We start from the raw sequence: 16,584 nt of genomic DNA on the forward strand, positions 1-16,584 counted from the left end.
TTTTTAAAATTATTTTTGATAGACGTTACTATAGCAATTATAAGATCATAACTGTTATAATATGTACACTTTAACTTTATACAATATTAATAATACTATATTATAGTAATTACAATTTATAATTACTACAATATAAATACTTCATCTCTCATTCACACTAGTTAATATTATATTCTGATAATTAAGAATCTTATTTGTTACAACATAAGTAATTTATTTATAATTAATATTGATCAATATTATATTATACCAGCTACGGAATCATAATTACAATTATAATAATTATAAAATCGTACTTACTATAGCATCTTCAAAAATAAATATATTTTTGAAAATAAAAATAGGATAAATTAAGATGGGATGTTATTTTAATAATAAACGAAAAAGCTTTTTTTTATGATTCCAATAAATGCTCTTTTGATTACTGCCAACAAATATCAAATAAATAATTCATTAACTCGTATCATTATTTTTGAGATGAAAATCGTCCCTGATTTTCATTATCATTAAAGTGACATTTCATTTTTAAAAATATTAACAAGACATCGCATATCTTAAAAATTACTTTTTTCCTATATTATTATAATAGCTTTGGAATAGTTGGAGTAATTTTGATTAAAGTTATATTAGAAAATTTAATTAAATGTTCTATATTATAATAAAAACTGCTCTTAATAATATATGACTTATTTTAACTAAATTAGATCATTTTTATTAAATTGGAATACTTATAATTAATATTAAACTATTTTGACAAATTAAATGTTAAAATAGTTTTGGGTATAATTAGTTAATAGTTTTAAGGATATCTACAATAATAATATTTTTAAAATATAAGATGTCATTTAATATTTTTTAAATAAGATTTTCTTTTAATAATAATAAAAATAAAGGGTTTTGTTTCAATTTTTTTCAACAAGTTAAACTATCAATGGATCAATATTTTAATGAACTGCGTGATCACTCAAGATTCAGTATTTATCCATTTCAGATACTCAGTTTTAAGATTTCAAAAACATATAGCGTTTTTCCATTATATCCCTCCTTTTTCACATTTAAATTTTATTCTATCCATTTAAAAATCATTGTTCTCAGTGTATATTATCCAAACTGATTGATGGATCTAGAAAATTCAAATCACTTGGAATCAAAATCAATATACTAATATAAGTCTCCTCTAATTTAAAAAATATTAAATTTTTGAATGACATAGGTTCATTAGGCAATTTTGGATAAAATTGATTGATGGACATAGAAAATTATGAATCACTTCAAATCAAAATCAATATACACATGAAAACCTTCTTAATATATTCATGCCCTTATATTTGAATTCGACGGTGTAAATTGGAAGTAATAAATTTTTAAATTTATAAAAACTTGATAAAATTTATCATAAAAAAATGATAAATCCTAGTCAGTCTCATGGACTCAATCCCTGGGGGTGGCCGGTCTGGTCCCACGGAAGTTTCCCACCGACCACCAGATAAATCGGGAAGCGCATACGGCGACCAATTCAGATGCCTAGCATCCTTTGATTGTGTTCCCCATTTAGAAGAAAATTCTTACAAATACGTCATTGTTGGAATGGACCGCGGATCCCTTTGATTGCGTTCCTAGAACTCCTATGATTCAAAACATATTAAACTTTTAAATTTTTTAATAGTATATGTCCATCAGTCAATTTTATTTGAAACTGACTGATAGACTTAAAAAATTTGAATCATTTCATATCAAAAATAATGTACTATTGAAAGCCTTGTTAATGTATTATGTTTTTAGATTTGAATTTGATAGTGTAAATTAAGAATAGTAAAATTTTGAATTAGTTAAGAAAAATTTAAACGTGGAAAGAAAAAAATTTGAACATGTAAAGAAGACAATGGTATAATGGAAAAAAGTACTATCTGGTTTTGAAATTTTGAAACTGAGTAGGAAATGTACCCATGCGGTTCTGTAACATGCCGATGGATCTTACCCTTCTGATTTGGTTTTAATATCTAACCTAAAACAATTAAAATATCGGATGAAAATTCTATTATACTCAAACTAAACAATAAATTTATAGCTTAAATTCAGTTTAAATCAAAGTTACATGCTAATTCAATTTGATTTTTCTACAGAATAATATAATAGTTTAATTTGTTCTTAACCAAAATTTGATTCAGTTCAAAGCAAATAAAAATTTTAATCAAATCACACACATATATATATATATATAGACAAAGTTATCCATTTGATTCAATCCGAACTAATTTTAGTTGAAACTAAATTCTTTCATATTCTAGCTATTTGTTACATTCTAATTTTAAAAATATTAACTTTTGGTACAAAACATTTCTCCTTTGTTTTTACTTTTCTTTATCTATAAATTTTAATAATATAATTTTAACATATTTGGCAAAAATCTAAAGTTGGGTAAAATATTATTATCAATGAAAGTCTTTATAAAGATGAGAAATGATATGCAACATGAAAAAATGCAACATGAAATTAACATGACACACTTAACTTAACTGCATGGCTGTGGGTCCCATTGTATGGATGTATGACCCACTATATGCAGTGTTTTATGTTGATTTCATGTTGCATTTTTTCATACTGCATATCATTGCTCTATAAAGATTTAATAGATCAAGGTCGATTAAAATTTTGGGAAAGGTGAATTCTAGTAAGTATTGGCAAAATAAGAGAGTTCGTAAGAAAAACTCAAAACTGAAGTCACTTGGCAAACAAAAAGTTTCAATCTGGTAGGACGACTTAATATCTAGCACGCAAGAAGTCTCGAAGATAAAATTTTTTAACATGTGAATTATGAAAGATTATGAGCAACCTATATATTTGGATGTTGTAAATCTTTTACTTAGATAAAAATCTGACTAAGAAATAAGTATTTCATGATCAAAGTAGCTTAATTTATTAATATGATTAGTTGACAACCAAATTGAATGAAGGTGGAATGCTCACAAAAGAGAAAAGTTCTATTTCAAATTGAGTTAATTGGATGGTAGTTGAATTAACTAATAATTAAGCAGTCAATAAAAAAAAATTCATATAAATAAAAAAGATTTTGTTTTAAGATGAGTAGACTGGTGATGAGTTAATCGACTAAGTAGTTAATTAAGATTTTATTAAATAAATAAAATATTTTTATTTATCAGTAGAGTTGATTTGAATAATTACCTAAATTAATTTTGGATTCTAATTATGAAGGAACTTACTAATAAAATCAACTGAATTGATTTAGAATCGATTGATAATATGTTGAGTGCAGTACTAAAGTTGAAATAATATATTACCCAAGAATTAAGCTCATCTACTAGTGGTGCAATCAACTCTTGGTCAAAGTTTGACATGGTTGACCAAACTCGAATCGATTCAATGTCGAATTTCAATATTTGATCAATATATTAGTTGAGTTGAACATCAATTAAATCAAAGTTAATCAGATATTTGACAATCAATCAATATATTAGTTAGCATGAGATAGAAAATTCAAGTAAGTCATGATTGACTAGATATTTGGTAATCTAACAAGGAGTTGATAAGTAGGAAGTTCAAGTGAATAATGAGTGATTGGACACTTGATGGTCGTAAGTCCAACATGGGCTTAACACAAGAAGAAAGTCCAAGTGGATCACGTACGGTTGATTGAAGACTTAGCGGTTGGAAGTCCAATAAGGAGTTGACATGAGGAATGAAGTCCTAACAAATCAAGGTTGACCAGATGCTAACCAACGAAGAAGTCTTAACAGGTCAAAGCTAACAAGATGCTAAACAATAGGAAGTCTCGACAGGTCAAGGTTGATTGAATATCAGACAAAAAATGTTCTGGCCAGGTTGAAATCAATTTGATATCGGACAAGATGAGAATTCAACTTTAGTAAGACTATAGTTATCGCTATGGTGTTGATAAGGTATATCGATTGACTAATGGACGTAAACTCCAAAAATAAAATTACTACAATACTACTACATTTATTGCTACAGTAATCATGAACAAGAATTTAATATAGTAATTGTGAATAGTAGCTTGTTATAATAACAACCGACTAATATGTTCGATCAATCGACTAATGGCTTTAGAAATTGAATAGAAATTAATCAATTTAGTTGTTCGACTCGACTGATGACATCAGTCGATTGATGTATAGAAGAAAATCAATTCGACTGCGAGATTCAACTATTCATGACCAATCGATTGATGGTGGTCAAATAGATCAAGAAAGAGCTGTTTTACAGATTTAAATGGTTGGATTTAATAGGGTAGACGACTGATGGAGAAAATTAGTCGACTAATAAGCGTCCAAATATCAACCCTATAAAAGAAAGTTTTGAGGTATTTTGAAGAAGCCAGTTCTTGAGAGATTGAAAATAAAGTACTATTGCATTTCCTACCATCAAGAGGTAATCCAAAGTGACAAAAAAGCAAGCAAAGGAAATATCATTGTATAATTGCTTTTATTTGTATTTGCTTCTTGTTGTGTTCTTGTAAGAAAAAATAGCTTCTCCGCCTCCTGAAGGTATCCAAGAATGAGAATGTTTAGTGGTGATAGATCGCCACTTAAGTCGGTGACTTCCAACTTCTTCAACTTCATCCCTCTACTCCATCTCTAATTCTTCTAGCTTTCAATGATCTGTTACCAGTAATCCCTTCGTCTCTATCTCTTCTTCTTGGAACCACCCATGACTTTTGGCGAGCTTTCATCTGGCAGACCCTCTTCTCTCTAGTACGAATCCACCCTGTCAACCTACAGTAGGGATGTGCTTTGACAATACTTTAAGATACCCAAAGACCATAGGATTAGAGTGCTGAAATCTGACCAACAACCTCATCTGCCACTGGCTGGCTTCACGACCTTCATCTATGTCCAGCTGATGGGTGGTTTGAGGTTCCCCATCCTTTTTTTGTGAAAATTTTGAGTACTTTTACATTCCTTTATAATAGTTAGGGTCTATCTCTTTCCGACTCCTTTGCGGTGTAGCCATTCTCTTCCAATTATGTTGAATCCCTCTCAACCCTCAGATTTTTCATTACTTCTTTTACCGCAAGAAAGGAGAAGCTGAAGTCTTCTTTTTTACCGCAAGGGTGTCGTGTTAGTTCTTATAGAAGTATCTGACTTCTCATAAGGGATGGAAATCCCAGTATTTTTTTATCAAGCCTGTTGTCCGCAATTCTTGGTAGTCTGGTTGGAAGATAGATCTACTACCTCCTCCCTCCTTAGGTGAGTACAAGTTGGACTCGGATTACTTGGAGCCAGTAAATAAATATTCAGATCGACCTCCATTTTGATTCAATCTTCTACTCAAGGAGGGTCTACTCTTTTACTTCGGTTGAGCCCGACTGAGGTCGAGCTCAAGCTTCCCTTAGGTAAGACCATTGATAAATTGTTATTTCTATAACGACTAACTAAAAACTTCTTTTGTTGTGTAGCCAAGACCATGTTCAAAGCATCCTACAATAAGCTTTTGAAGTGATCCAAGGCTCGATTCGAGCCACCTATCATCACTCCCGAAGGTTTACAAGATGTCGAGCTTATTGCTTCGTCCGATTAGGCGGGCACCTCGGCTGTGTTGGGATCGTCCCAGTGCAATGCACGTGTCTACATGTTTCGTAAACGTGCACAGCGGAAATATATAGATAATTACAGCTAATTATTACAACAACACAAGCATACAATACAGGAAATAACATGTACAAGGCATGATAGAAATTTAAAATTTTTGGAATAAGAAATTATTCTAAATCGTACCTCGTGGATGACATTTGAACGGTGTTGAATCAATCGAGCGGTCCTCGTCGGAGTCCCGTCTCTACTGGTGATCCAAGCCAAGCTCCCATCTGGATAGCTTTAGAAGCCACGAGTCGCGTCATCGTCTTCGGTACTAGCCGATGATCGATGACGATCGAATCAAGAGAAGCATTATTTCGGAAACCACGCAACAACGTTTGTCACGATTGTTCGGGGCTTTTTAACTAGCATTGAGAATCGTATTCCCGATGTAGTTCATCGGTGGTCAATCTTTGACCGCCGATAATGGACAAACGATCAGAAACCTTTCCCGATCACGATGGAACAATTTTCGGAACCTTCGTAAGCTTCCGAGAAATTTGACATATGGTTGTTATACGACTCGGATTGACCGATCACATCTAGACAACTCTTTACAAAACATAACAATGTTTCTTTCCAGTATTCGAACACAGTGAACAATTCACGGCATCTCTACTCCGGCAGAAGCTCTGGCAGCAACTCCTTCCACACGATCGAATCCAGAATTGCACAGGCAACATCCAAAACAGGGATGTTTCTTCCTCAAGGTAGGCAACCCAAAACAGAGAACAATCTCTATTCTCCGGCAACAAGAAAACAGAGGACACTTGCTCCTCTCCGGTGGCATCCAAGGAAGGCTCCTCTCCGATGACATCCAAGGAAGGATGGGCTCCTCTCCGATGACATCTAAGGAAGGATGGGCTCCTCTCCGATGACAGCAATAGAGGTCCGACTGTGACAGTCAGCAGCCCCTAATCAGGTGCTGTTCTGAACAGAGAAGAGGAGAAGAGGTCGGCGTCGCGTAGGGGAGGAGGAAAACGACAACCCTTCTGGTTCTCTTCCTTCACTCCCGGCGACGCACAAGGGAAGAGGAGGAAGAAGCTGTTCGCTGGTTCACTGCCATCTCTGTCGGCGATGCACAGGGGGGGAGGAGGAAGAAGCTGTTTGGCTCCTTAGGGTTTTGGGAGGCCAACCGCCGCCGATGAGCAGGGTGCCATGAGAAAGAAGGAAGGCAGCTCGCTCGCGGTCGGCAAGGTCGAAAACCCTGCGTGTTGTCAGCGCTCCAAGGAAGAACATAAACAGGGTTTCTGGTTTTCGCGATTTTTTTCCCTTTCTTGAGAAGCTACAGTAGTTATATGGTTTCCTTTATGCGGCAGCCAAAACCCCAAAAGAAAACCAAATGAAATCAAAACCAAAACTTAATTTGGGTTGAACCAGACTGGATTACTGTAGCGAACCAGTTCACTTGGTTTTCACTGGTTCAGTTTTGTTCGTTTTTTCACAAATACAAAGCTTTTCATCGCATCCGTTCTGCCAAAATCTCTTCCATCGCGAACCAAACCAAGTTGGTTTAATTCAGTTCAAAATCGAATCATTTTGTTTACTAACCAAACGACATTCGATTTGAACAAAATCAGTTTCATTCGTTTCATCTTTGTAAGACGAATTCCATCATATTGTGTTTGGTCTGGTCGAACCAGATTTTATTTTTCTCATTCTGAAAATCTAATTCTCAAACTTGTTTTAAGTCGTTCGGAGAACTTGCAGTGCGTGTGACCCAATAGGTTCTCAGTTATATTGGTCGTCTGTAATTAACCATTAATTATGGAACGATCATGAGTGACACCTAGTAGTATATCATGATCCTCAATTGACCAGAAAATCAACGATTGATTCCAGAATAATTCTAAACCCTTCAGTAGCTACACTGAATCGTGCCTCGTTCCTTTTACCATCTTATACCCGCTTGGTTTAGGACATGGTCTATGTGTCGGTCCCCACTAGGCTGACTACGTCACACCTAGCCCAAGATGCTTTCTTATCCTGTGGATTCAAGTTACTGGTACATGTGTTCAAGAGTACCGTGCTCTTGACATGTAATGCTTTGGCCAAAGACTTATTAGTAACAATCCTGACAAGCGACCGCAAGGTATACATCTCCTTTTTCAAGGAGCGGTGAATCCTCTGTGGGCTATTCAAACACCTTCGGGCACTTCGTCTTATACCGAATCATCTCGGGTCCACACCTCCTCGGAGATGCTTGTTTAAGATGCCAAAGTATAAGCCTCTGTGACCAAGGTGACTTGAATACCGCAAGTCAAAGGAAACTCGCACTTAAGCTGCACTGAGATCTTCATTGACATACGAATAGAACCATATGAAGTCTCAAGGTAGGTCACTCCAATGAACTGGTTACCTTTAACCAGCATCCACATTTAACTCTCATCATCGAATGTCTCCAGCAGTGAGATCAGCTGCTTGGCTAACCAAGGAGTTCAAAACGTGCTAGTCTCGATAGAATCGATGACGTCCGTACTCATCAATTCCTCGACTAGGGATAATTCCAATACATTCATAATTACACGTGTAGAGATACTCACTAGTTGTGATCCAATCACAAATCCTCTCACGCTATGAATCGTATTGCAGACATTTAGTATTCGAGTTTAAGATCCACTCAAATACATATAGAATGTGCACTCGAATAGTGAATTGCTATTTATCCAATAAATAGTATAATCGTAAGGTGATTACCTTAGAACACCTCTCAAATCTAATAGACTTCCACTTGACCTAAGGCCAATCGCTTTGGTATCTAATATCAAGCGTCTCTATGTGTTCCTCAAACTTATTTTGAGATAGAGATTAAAGGATCCGCAAGGTTACTTTTGATGAAAATCTTCTCGATTGTATTTCTCTTCTACGGATGATCTTTTGATCTATCGATTTCCCCGAAACACGTGTTTGGATCGATGGTGCGATCTAGGTTCCATCGCATATGCAATTGCTCCATTGTTGTAGTAGTAAACAAGTAATGCTTTGACAATGGTTGGAACCATTCCAAGTTCAAAATGAACTTCTTGATTCAAATCGCTTCGTTTGCTGCTTCACAAGTTGCAATTGTGCCCTATTTGAAACACTTTCAACTTATTACGCTATAATTTAAAGTGAATTCGTATCCAGATCGGGACTTGGAACCATCCTTATCTATCTAGTTGCTGGTATCCGTATACCCGCGTATAACTACATCACTTTCTCCATGTATCAAAATAAATCATTATTTCCTCGCAAGTACTTTAATAATTTCTTTGACAACCGCCCAATGATCCATTCCTGGATCTGATCGATATCCGCTCGTAACACTTAGAGAACAAGATACGTCGGACCTCCACTACAAGAAAAACAGTCATAGACATCGGTTTTCCACCGATGTCTATGAGAAAATCGACCGATGTCTATGAAGGCGATGTAAAAGGTCTGACATTTTAGACATCGGTTTGTAACCGATGTAGTATCAATTAACAACATCGGTTTGTAACCGATGTAGTACCGATGTAGTATCACTCAAAGACATCGGTTCTGCAACGGTGAAAAACCGATGTAATATCTGTTTAACATCAATTTTAGCAACGATTTTCGACCGATGTAATATCACTCAACGACATCGGTTCTGCAACGGTATAAAACCGATGTAATATCTGTTTAACATCAATTTTAGCAACGGTTTTCGACCGATGTAATATCACTTAACGACAACGCTTCCAAACCGATGTCATTGAATATAAAACTGTTGTAATAACACTTATTTTTTTTATGTTGTTTGTAAATTATGATCGAGCAAGAGTACAAAAATATTATAAATTCACACAACAAATCACAAATAGAAAAGCACCGATATATTTAATCACCCCAATATTTACAAATAACCAAAAGTAACTAATACAAATATTATTCTTGCAACATATTACACATTCCCTCAGCATTTTCATCCCCAAAAGGATCACCTTCAGCCCCATCGTCCTCTTCCTGGTCTTCGCCATCTTATTCATCATCATCCTCTTCGTCCTCATCTGAATCACCATCATCCTTGTTCTCTGGCACAACTTCATTCTTGCTCTTTCGAAGTAGCCTTCAAAGTATGCAAACATAATAAACCAGATACACTACAAAAGATTTAAAGTGAGGATGTTGTGTTCAGCAAACCTCGCGCATAAAAAGACCACCTTAGCGATAGATCTTTTATATAAATTAAATATTTCTGGTTGGTCACAACAACTAGATGTTAAATACTTATAGCACACTGAAAAGGTGTAGCATGTGTCAAACAAGTACCAAAATTAATAAGAATATCAGTGTTTCATAAAATGACTTACCTCAATAGGCGTCATCAATTCAAGGGGCTTCTCCCAAACAGATTGTCTAATCTTCTTATTATAATAGTATCTGAAATGAAAAAAAAATGATGAAACATAACAAAAAGGAATAATGTACAAAAAGGCGCTGAGGAAGACAATCTACTTTCAGTCGACATCTCCGCAAGATTGCAGGACATGGCAACTGCATCATGTAGACTCTTTTTACAGGTTTCTCTGGAATTGCTGTTTATCACAATCTGAGTCATTTCACTAGTTAGAAGCTTACAAGAATAGCCAATAGAAATAGCAGTTTCTTGCTTATCCCCAGTCAAGACCCAAACCCTGATGCCAGCTTTCCTCATGGATTCTATGGCTTCTGGTACACCCTGTTGTAGCTTATCTTCAATTGCTGAGGCTCCCAATATGTCAAAATTTCTTTCAAAATCAATTGCTACAGCTCGAAGTAATCTACCCCTTCCGATCAAAGCAGTACTAGCATTCTCATAGGCAGAGTGCCATGCTTTGAATTCATTTCTACTCAATTTACGTACACCAATAACCAAAGTCCTCAGACCCAAAGATGAGTAGGCCTGGAGATTTATCTTGGTTGCATCGATAACTTGCAAGTTCATGGATTTCTGTGCAACACTAAACATCGAAGTGTCAGCGCCTTTCACAAATAGCTTTACTGTGTTATCAGGGCACCTGATTATAACTGACATCCTCTTCCGGTCACTATCAAATTCATGAAGACCTAAAACATCAAATCTGCAATTGTATTTTTAGGAGTTAAAAATTGGAGAGGACTGATATTCAAAAGCTTAGTAGCATGAAGCAAAAGTGAAATAGAACTAGTTACAGATTGAATCACTTTGGAACATATTGGTTCGAAATCTTTAGAACTGTCTGATTATTTATGGTTAACGTGCAGATGAATTTACAAAATTAATAGAAATAATATTCAAAAGGCTAATAGCATGAAGAAAACGAGAAAAATTACTTTGGATTTTAATGATTTGGAAATGAGTTGGCCTGTGTTTCTGAATTCAATAATATGATTAATTTGCAGATGAACTCCAAAAATTGGGATAAATATACTTCAGGCACTACATACTTTTACAATACTAGAGTAGAGATCCTAGCACAATAAACAGAAAATTTTTTAGTTACGATCCTTTCTCACACACCCATATACAATGTCTATTTGTAGGTCACATCTCCAGCAATGTCTTATTTAGGTCTTATCTCCAACAGCAGTCATTTATACTATTTCTAGCTTTCTCTTTACATATTCGCCATTCTATTTTCATCTTATTATCAATCAAATTTTTTCCACTCTTTTTTCCCATTATTTAGAACTACTGTGACTGATTTTATTAGGTGGATCTATTAAGAAGATACCAAAAATTTTAACTCTAAAATTGACTAGCGCAACAGTATTAAAAACACCAACAAAAAATACTGAATGATCATCCACCAGATTTGAAAGCACAAAATTGCATTAAAAACACCAACAAAAAATATTGAATGATCATCCACCAGATTTGAAAGCACAAAATCCCATTCGCTATAGATTGAGCCATAAATGCTACAGATAGTACAGTATAACAGTCTTTAGGCAAATACTTTGTAGAATGATATCAGTGCTCACAAGACTGCTATAACCAACAATTCTGATGAAACCTACAATTCTGATGAAACATTCTTGTCAAGATTCAATATGCATATAATACACACTTCCATTGGTAACATATATTGTCTTAACAGTTCAAAAATTGAAAATTGCAATGATTAATCATGTTGCATCTATCAATCAAAACCATGATAAAGGAAGAGAGTCAGCGGCTAACTTAATTGAGCAGCAATAAGGTAGAAAAAAAAAAAGTTAAACCTCACTAAAAATATTATATAACAATAATTACCAACACCTTATGTTTCACAAAAATTACATGTCATGTGGAATTGTGGATCGTATCAATTATATAATCATAGAAAAAACAATTTTATCTTGAAAACAAAAACTGGAAGGTTACCTTTGTTTCTCCCCAAGGACATCGACAATAATGTGGCCTGGTGTGCGCTCCACAAGTACAAAACCATAGGAAGCAGCTGCATAAACGAGTGCCTGCTCATCTGGAGACTCACCCTGATAATCTATCAATCTCTCATAGTCATTGGGATCTGAAGTCTCAACAACTTGAGGAATCATGGTATTGCAGCATGCCAAAGCAAGGAAAAACTCATGAGCTTGCCTTCCATGTTCGGTATCACTTTCATTTCTCAGTAATTTGACTAGATCAGGGTCTGTTTTAACTGGCGCCTTTGGCTTCCAAATCTGATCATTGCAAACTATCAAAAAATGAACAAAATGTGGCAGCCGTGTTAAGCAAACTACACCTTAAACTACAGCCTACAAGTTGCAGAAAGTTGCAAAGAAGAACATGTTACCTACGGTATAATGTAATTCGTTATTGTCCTCTGAAGAAGCATTTCCACCACTATAGTCTATCCCCCAAATACTTGTACAACGGAACTCCATCTTGTTCTCCGTCAAAGTCCCTGTCTTGTCCGAAAAAACATATTTAATCTGCCCAAGATCCTCGTTTATGTTTAGAGCCCTACATTGAAACCTTGAATTTGAGCTCTCATCGAACAAATTGCTATCCCAAGTCATGAAATAGGACTGCCCAAGCCTGACCATCTCCATCGAGATGTAGAGTGAAATGGGAATCATGATCTGAAACACGATCGCAGACATGAGGAAAGTAAAAAAGATCTGCATCCCAACCCGTAGTAGTTATAGTTCTTGTCGACTCTCCCGGAGTAGTCTCTTTTCCTAAAGAATTGAGCGAGCTCCAAACCGTCACCATGGTTACCCAACCAAATTCCACTACAAATGGACACGACAGAGCAGAGGGCGATCAGAATTGCAGAAAGAAGAAGAGTCTCCCTGTTCATTTGGGTCTCCAAGCGGCTACGCTTTGAGGGAGCATCAGAGCTATTGAGCATGACCTTAGTTTCATTCGCGGTGTACACTGCAACCCCCATAACCCAAGCAGTGTTCTTGAGCTCGCACCCGCGAAGGATGATGTTGGAGGGACCTAGTGAGACCCGCTTCCCATCGACCTCCATGTTAGCTAGGAAGCCGTATATATTGCGGTTGGGTTCTTCGCAGGAGTACCGAACCCTAGAATGATGAAACATAACAAAAAGGCGCTGGGTGCGGTACTCCTGAAGGAGGTAGCGGCTCTGGCTGTCACCGGCCGCAGGACGCGGGGCCTCGCCCTCTTCGGAGAACTCCGTCACCTGGGTTGCTGGGTCAGGCGGCAAGGGCTTGCCGACGGGATAAATCTGCAGGAGGAGAGCTCTCGAAGAGATAGGAGGGGATGGTGAAGACCTCGACGGCGCTGACGAAGGAGCGGGGAGGAAGGTGAAATGGAGGTTTGTGGAGGCGGTAGAGGTGAACCAGATGAAGTACTCCTTGATGACGCAACCCTCGCGGAGGAAGCGACCGGGTGTAGGGAATTGGAAGGTTTAGGGGTTTTAGAAGTGCCTACTGGAAGAAATATTGGGAGGGAGAGAGAGAAAGAAAAAATAAAAATATACAACGATTTTAAATTGTTGTTATAGTTTTCAAAATCTTTGTTGAAAGCACAAATAGATAACGGTTTTAAATTGTTGTTATAGCTTCCAAAACCGTTGTTGAAAGCGCACATAGACAACGATTTTCAAACCGTTGTCGTAGTCTTCAAAAACCGTTGTTGAAAGCGCACATAGACAACGGTTTTAAAACCGTTGTTGTATCCTCCAAAAACCGTTGTCGTAGTCTCCAATCAACCTCTCAAAGACATCAGTTTTTGTTAAAACCGTTGTAAAAAAGTAAAAGACATCGGTTTTGCCATAAAACGATGTCGAGTGTTGTCTGACTGTAGGTATACTGGGTGGGTGCGTAGGACTCGGTTCGGTTTCTACGTCCGGTCCCGAGGCCTCGCACTCGACACCTTCCGTCTGATTCGACTAACCGGGCTCGACATACACACCCATAACACAAGCCTCCCCTCTAGTCTAGTCGAAGGAGAAGGGATTTTGACTGACTAGACCAGTGTGGCAGGGAGCTCGCGTGCGGTAACCTTGTTCTTGGGAAGATGCTTGCAGAGGAGATCTACATGGTTCATCGAGCCCGTAACGGTTTAATGCGTTGATGATGTGGCGGATCATTTCCCAATGTGCCATTAATGGAAGCGTGCTAGCGGGATGTCCGATGGGACGGATGAATCGTCATCATGTCGTCAAAGATCGGTTTAGGAAATTGAGCCCATCGAACGGTAGCTAAGCATTCCCGCTCTCGCTCCGCCGCCTGATCGGACGGTCCCGCTAGGTTAGGGTATCGGATATATAGCCTAACCCGTCATTCGTGCGGCGGCCACGCGATTTTATCTTCCTCGTCTCTTGTCTTCGTCTGCTCTTCGTCTTCTTCTCCGGTCTTCCTTCGACTCCCTCGCTCGTCCCTTCTCTTTCGAACCACGTAAGTGCTGCTTCTTTTTCTTCCTCTGCAGAAATGTCTTCAGATAGCGCTTCGGAAACCCCTGTAGTTCCCTGGTATGAGTCGATGCAGTCCACCTTCCATCAGGCCACCATCCCCACCATTAGGTTAACGTATGAGATCCCTGCCGACCTTAGGATTTCAGCTCCCAGACCGGACCAGAGACCTAGTTTGCCTCCTCCCGGTAGTGTAGCCTTCTTTTATGGTCAACTTGAAGGTGGTCTTCGATTCCCGATTCCGGAATTCTTCTTGGCCATCTCGACCTATTTCCACATTCCTATCAACCAGCTTGCTCCCAACTCTTTCGCCTCCTTTGTGGGGTGGCTCTGATCTTCCGCTTGTATCAGATCCCCTTGCGTCCTCCTTTCTTCCATTTATTCTTTTATCCAAAGAGGAAGGAGGATGGTGTATTTTACTTCAACGTCAAGCCGGGAATCAAATTTCTGGATAATTGCCCGACATCGCATAAGGGATGGAAGAAGAAGTTCTTCTTTGTTCACTTCCCGAGCTCTATTCCCTTTCCTGCCGAATGGCAAGGCGAGCTTCCCTCCCCGCCTCGGCTCCGACTCCTCAAGGTCGATCCGGAAGTCCAGACAGTAACTGGCTTGGTGAAGGGCTTGCGGTTCGATGCCCAGAAACTGTTGGCCGAGGAAGGCTTGCTACTATCGGGGTGGTTTGAGCCCGATTGCTGCCGAGCTGACGCGGCCTTTCGGTAAGAAACGGGCGTCCTAGTTCTTTTGTAATAACTAACTGAATGTTTTTGTTTGCCTGCAGCTGACATCTGGATGGAGGCTTCCTCAAACAAGCACTTGAAGTGGAACCGCTCGTGCTCGGGGCGTTCCTGACGCCTGGCGCCAGTGCCGGGACTTCAACTGCGGCGGTTCCCCGAGAGGATCCAACAGCGATCGTGGCACGGGAGCTACCCGTCTGAGACCCCGGTGATACTAAGGAAAGCCGTCCGGCTCGGTCGGCATCGGAGTCGCGACAGAAGCGGAAGGAGGAGGACCGCTCTCACAAATCCTCGAAGTCGCACTCCAAGAAGAGACACCACCACCGCTCCTCGGAGGAAGAACGGGCCAAGCGCCCCAAGAAGCCGGAGGCGCCGAAGGGCAGCAAGTCGGCGCGGCACTCTCGGGGAGAAGAGCTGGCGCCCCCTGAGACCGAGCAGACGGGAGAGCCGGCTCGGCGGACACAGGTTACGGGTGGTGAAGAGGTTCAACCGGAGCCTACGGAGGAGGCGGTACTGGCTCCCCCACCTGAGCTGGAAACGCCGTTAATGGAGTCGGCCAACCTCCCGGAAGAGATTGGGAGGGCATCTCCCACGGAGCCAGGAGCTGAAGTCGATCTGGTGGAAGTACCGTCGGCTCCGATTGCTCGAGGCCCGTCCGGGCCTAGTCCGACCGGATCTTCAGAGGGAGGGCAGGCATCTTCCTCTCGACGAGAGTTTCGGGACATGCAACTGACGCATGTGCCTGCCGACGAGCCCCTTTCGCCCGACGTTGTACTGGGCGTGATGAACCTGATACGGGCCGGACTCGGTACCGAGTCCTTCGCCGGGGCTACAACTGCGGAGCTCAGCTATCGCGGCAACTTCCACTTCTTCCGGGTAAGTGTTTCTTGACTCGTTCGATGTTAAATGTTGAACTATACTAACCTTTTCTTTTGTTCACAGTCGTGGGCGGAACACCTGGAGGTGCATCACAGGCTGAACCGTCTGAACCGCCAGTTCGTGGCCGTGAAGGCGGAGTTAGAGAAACTGAAAGCCCAGGGTTCCGAGCTGCTCCGGGAGCGTGACGAGGCGCGAGCCGACGCCTCAAAGAACAATCGAAGAAGTCGACCAGCTCCGAGCAGATCTTCGTGAGGTGCAAGGCAAGCTGGCTGCATTGGAGCGAGAGGCGGAGGCGGCTCGCGCGAAGCTGGAGAAGCAAGAGGAGGAGCTATCTCGAATACTCGAGAACTCGACTTCTCAGCAGAAGCAGCTGGAAGAAGAGCAAGAAAAACGGCGGCCCTGGAAGCGGACTTGGAGAAAGCTCGAGCCGAGACGGCACAAGCGAAGGCCGACCTCGCTGCATACCAAGAAGGAGAACCGAGCCGCTTGCAGATGTCAAGGATACCTGGCTGCAGTCAGAGG

At 39.5% G+C, this 16,584-nt stretch overlaps 1 pseudogene; it reads right to left on the bottom strand.

The window, feature by feature from the left end:
* Positions 1–9,069: 9,069 nt before the first annotated feature.
* LOC141813498 (phospholipid-transporting ATPase 1-like) lies at positions 9,070–14,143 on the bottom strand (annotated as a pseudogene).
* Between the last annotated feature and the right edge of the window lie 2,441 nt (positions 14,144–16,584).

The sequence above is a fragment of the Curcuma longa genome, chromosome 20 (genome assembly GCF_044706935.1).
Source record: "Curcuma longa cultivar G26 ecotype Majalengka, Jawa Barat chromosome 20, ITB_CL_G26_1.1, whole genome shotgun sequence".
In the NCBI taxonomy this organism is placed as follows: Eukaryota; Viridiplantae; Streptophyta; class Magnoliopsida; order Zingiberales; family Zingiberaceae; genus Curcuma; species Curcuma longa.